The following is a 5,172-nucleotide window of genomic DNA, read 5'->3' as shown; positions in this document are numbered from 1 at the left end:
CCTGACTTCCCAGACTGGACAGGCTGGGACGCATAAAAAGCTCGCTTGCAAACTGCGTCCAGAACTCACTTAGTGGAATCTTTGACTTGGGGCGGGGTGATCCACGCCTCCCTGGATACTGCCACTTCTGGGGGTGCTCTCTCTGGCGCCCGGGAGTTCCCAGAACTGCGGGGAGCTGGATCCCCGCGGGGAGAGGGCGCTTCCCCGGGGGCTAAGGACCCCGCCCAGGCCGCGGCCACCAGGAAAGTCCCCCTGGAGGACACCCTCGCCGCCCCTTCCCGTCCTGGGACGTCCTGAGCTGGACGGCCGTGTCCCCCGTCTCGATCGGGGTCTCAATCGGGGCACCCCCGCCACTTACCACGGGCAGCGAGCGCAGGGCACACACTTCCAGCTCCGAAACCGTCGTGGGCCCGCGGGGCGGGCATTTATTCGGCGGTGGGCGGGCGGGCGCGCGGACTGACGGGCCCGAGGGCCAATCGGATCGGGAGGCTGGCCAAGGCCAGGCCCCGCCCCTCGCCCGGCCACCTAGGTCCCAGAACACAGGGGGGGCCCCTCGGAAGTCCGGGGAGGGCGGGGGCGAGGGCCCCCAGCGCCGGGGACGCTCCCAAGCGCGCCAGGTCCAGGCCCCTCCTCATCCGGGGGGTCTCTAACAGTGGATCCCTGGGAGGTGGGCGCAACCAGGGGGACGGACGGACTGCACTCCCTTCTGGAGCCTCCTTGGACCCTCATTTCGCCCACGCTCACACTGAGCTGGTGAGAGGCCAACAATGGTTGCGGTTGCCCCCCACGCGCGCACTCCTGCCCCAGTGGCCACGAGTGACTCAGTGGAGACGAATCGAGCAGCAGCGTTGCCTAACTCCAACCAGGAACCAGACCCGTGCTTCTGACTCACACAACCCGCGTGCTACACTGCACATCACTCCAGTTTTCTTATTACTTTTTCCCCCAGCAGGTTGCCGGGCCTTTCTTTCGTGGTGGATTCGAACCTCTAACCTTTCAATTACCAGTCAAACGTGAACCGTTCCACCCAGGAACATTCCGTTTTGGTTTTGTTTTTTTGGTTTTTTTTTTTTGTATTTTATTATTTATGTGTGTGTGTGTGTGTGTGTACTGCCCCTCCTCTAGCAGAGCATCTGGTGGATTCGAACCGCACACCTCTGAGATTGCAGTGCAGCTTCTTGCCACTGGGCCACCAGAGCTCCCTCAGGAACCTTAATTTAACCACAGCCACACATGTACATGTCAAATGTCTTCCGCTTGCCCTAGGGAGTCCGGGTGGCACAGGGCTTACACACTCACTCAACCACGTACTCTTCATAGAGTCCAGCTTCTCGAATTATTTGCTCAGCATACAGGTTGAAAAGGTTTGGAAAAGGGATACAGCCCTGACACAACCCTTTCCTGATTTTAAGCCATTCCTTGTTCGCTGAAGACTCATCAACAACCTGCTGTATGCAGAGGGCATACCTTGCTTGCAGAAAGTGAAGAAAACGTGAAGATTTATTGAAGAATATTAAAGACTACAGCCTTCAGTATGGATTATATTTTATCAAGAAAACAAAAATCCTCATCACTGGACACACAGGCAACATCATGACAGGTGGAAAAAAGAGTGAAATCGTCAGCAACTTCATATTACTGAAAGCCTCAAAGCCTCCTCCCCCCATCAGCAGTCAAAAACCAAATGAAGTGCACACCCATGTTTATTGCGGCTTTGTTCACAATAGCAGCAAAGAGTTGGAAACAACCTAAGTGCCCATCAACAAGTGAATGGAAAGAGAAGCTGTGGTGTATTCACACAATGGAATACTATGATGCATTGAAAAACAAGGAACTCATGCAATATTATTCAAAATGAGTGACCCTGGAGGACATTATGCTGAGTGAAATATCTCAGTCACAAAAGGACAAATACTGCACTGCATAGTGCCACTGTTATAAAACGGGACTGACATGGGTTTGGGGGGAAACTAAGAAAAGAAAACGGTAAACCCTACATTGAAGCGGATGAGGGAGAGTACTGTTTAAAAGGGATATATGATTAGGTCTGGATTGCATGGCAACAGCGCAGAATAAGAGCAGCACAATAAAGTGGACTGCCAGGTGCAGTGGGGGTGGGGAAATGTATAACGATGAAAGAATTTTTTCTTTTACTTTTCAAATAGAAGAGCAAACTGGGGTGGGAGGAGGTTGGGCAGGAAGATAAGTACAACAATGAATGAATGGAAATCCAAAGTCTCTGTAAACTTTCATTAAAATTAATGGGGGGAACCCCAAAAACATGGGTTGACAGAGTGACTGTGACAGCGGGCTCGAGCGTGTCAGAGTTGATGAAGTTGGCACAGGACAGGGCAAGGATATGGCACAGGATGTGTTATTCACAAGGACAGCTGTGAGTCCCAGTTGTCTCGAAAGCACCTAACAACAACAAATGTGAGCCCACCAGCTGCTCTGGGGCAAAGGGTTCAGGTTGGGTTACTGCCCTGTTCTGTCTCCTTCTCTCAAACTTCTCAACAGGGTGTGTTCCTCTGTTGTTATGTACCATCCAGTCAATTCCAGCTCACGGTGACCCATGGATAACAGAATGAACCACCCAGGCCTGTGCCCTCCTCACCACAGCCTCTCCCTGGGCCATGATGGTGGCCGCCACCTCCTCGAGGGTCTTCCTCTGTCCTGCTCACTTTTGACTTTAACAAACAGGACATCCTTTTAAACAAACACATTATCCTTCTCCAGTCACTGGCCCCTCCTGGTAACACGACCAATTTTACATGAGACAAAGTCTCGCAACTCCTCTCCCAATGGAGGATTCTGTTTCTCACAAGTCAGACTAACTTGTTCTTCTGGCTACAACCACCTTCCAGCTGTGTCAATCCTTTTCTTAATCTCACTCATTGTCCAGCCTACATTGCTATAGTTGTGAGGTGCCTTTGAGTCAATGGAGACTTACAAGCAGCCCTGTGAGCTGTTGCTCTGAACCTTGCCCTACCCACTCGCTCCGCGGGACCTGAGGTGCACACCAGCCCATTGTCACCGTCTCTGTGTCTCTCCATCTTCTCAGGGGTCTCCTCTCTTTCCCAGACCCTCTCCACCTTTCCCAGAACGATGCCTTTTTCCAAACACTGGTCCCACCTAACAACATGATCAAAGTATGTGTCACCTCATCTGGTTTCACCATCCTTGCCTCTAATGAGCACTGGTTGTGCTTCCTCCACGACAGCTTTGTTTCTTGACATCCATGGGATATTCAGCACTCTTCTCTGACACCACACTGCAGAGGCACAGTCTCTGCTTCTGTCATCCTTTTGTCCAACTTTCAGATGCGCAGGACGTAAGTGAAAAGACCACGGCTTGGATCAGGCGCACTTCAGTCTTTAAAATGACATCGTTGTCATTAGAACTTTTGAAAGGCCCTTGACCAGCAGATTTTCCCAGTGCAACCCATCTTTGTATATGCATGTTGTTGTTGTTGTTGTTGTTGTTAAGTGCTGTCAAGTCGTAGGCGACTCATAGCGACCCTATGAACACCCTATGAACGAAAGTCCTTGACCCTTGCCTGACTTTCATCCTTTCTCCAGGTTCAAAGTTTTCCAGAGGCAAGCTATTTATGGAAGTGGATGCCACTCATGCTTCCAGCCTTGTTTTAATCGGGGAACTCCACCCAACACCATCCACCATGGGTAACCACTATTGCATTTGACATACCAGTGTCAAGTGTTTAGCTTCACAGAGACCACAAGTTACCACTGTAAAGCAAGTGGACACACCAGGGCTATACGACCTACAAGAATGTTTGACCAAAAACAATTAAGAACTGGTCTGAGTGCCAAAGATTAGAGTCATGCACCTTTGGCTTGGGAGTATCACTCTCAGTCGGCTAGACCAACTGGTGTCGCTCTGTTGTATATGCATACAAGGCACTTAAAAATACTGTAGCTTGGGTCATAGATGGAGTTCAAAAGGACATCTTCTTTTAAAAAAATTAGTGTGTGTGTGTGTGTGTGTGTGTGTGTGTGTGTGTGTCTGTAGAGTCAAATTGGGTCTGACTGGCACAGGAGGAGATTACAACTCCTTCTCCAGCAGAGTATCTGGTGGATTTGAACCATGTACCTCTGGGATTGTAGTGCAGCTTCTTGCCACTAGGCCACCAGAGCGCCCTAAAATGACATCTTCTTAATGTTACATTTTTAAAAATTTACTTATTTTATGTGTGTACCGTCAAATTGGATCTGACTGGTACAGGAGGCGATTGTTCCTCCTCCTTCAGCAGAGCATCTGGTGGATTTGAACTGCACACCTCTGGGATTGCAGTGCAGCTTCCTGCCACTAGGCCACCAGAGCTTGCCAAATAACGTTACATTTTTAATTACATGTTTGTTTGGTTTTTAGAGAGGTGCACAGAGAGCACGTTTATTTGGTGAATGCTGCTGGCATCATTATCCAAAAAGTGCAAGATGGGAAAGGTGCTCTGTCAGCCGAAGAGGATTTCAGGGCTCCACAGCCCCACGCAGGAAAAGGCACGGGGCTCTGGGGACAGAGGAAGGACTGACCTCTGCCGTTCAGCACCTTATGGAGGGGCCTTTCACAGTTGATAGAACCACTGCTGTCCTCATGTCCTGCCCCAGCACCTCGACTTCTTCCTCTGTCATCTTCTCACCCAGTGTGACAAGGACATGCCAGATTTCAGCCTCCACGACAGTGCCATACTTGCTTGTCAAACACCTGAAGGCCTTCCACACAGTCCTCGTCGGCGCCCTGCTCCCTGTTCTGGGCCATAGTCTGCAGTGTGCACAGGAAGTGCTCAAAATCCAGCACCGTGGCGGAAAACTGGAAATTGGTACAAATGAAGTGGAACACATGAACATCGACATACTGGGCAACAGAAGGAATTAGTAGGAATTGAAAGCATAGCAACTGATGTATTTCCACAGGCGCTGCCCTGGATGTACTCACCAAGTTGTGTCAAGAAATCTGGAGGGCAGGGGTGTCCCTGAAATTCCCTGTAGGAGCTTTGGTGATGGTATACACACACACACACACACACACACACACACACACACACACAAGACACTGCGTTTTTGTCTGCCTGCGTGCCACTCTGTTCCTCTCTGAGCGGTCACCTGGTGTCCCCCTCAAGTCTCCAAATAAAGGCCTGTTTGCTACTTGTGAAAA

The 5,172-nt window shown here is 50.4% G+C and overlaps 1 pseudogene; it reads right to left on the bottom strand.

Annotated features, from left to right (window-relative positions):
• Positions 1–211: 211 nt before the first annotated feature.
• The window catches only part of LOC102856926, a 26,441-nt pseudogene continuing 21,480 nt past the window's right edge, over positions 212–5,172 (bottom strand).

The sequence above is a fragment of the Elephantulus edwardii genome, unplaced genomic scaffold (genome assembly GCF_000299155.1).
Source record: "Elephantulus edwardii isolate Elephantulus edwardi_28Jun2011 unplaced genomic scaffold, EleEdw1.0 scaffold00185, whole genome shotgun sequence".
NCBI classification, from domain to species: domain Eukaryota; kingdom Metazoa; phylum Chordata; class Mammalia; order Macroscelidea; family Macroscelididae; genus Elephantulus; species Elephantulus edwardii.
The sequence above is the reverse complement of the archived record's forward strand: the minus strand, read 5'-3'. Positions and strand labels throughout refer to the sequence as shown.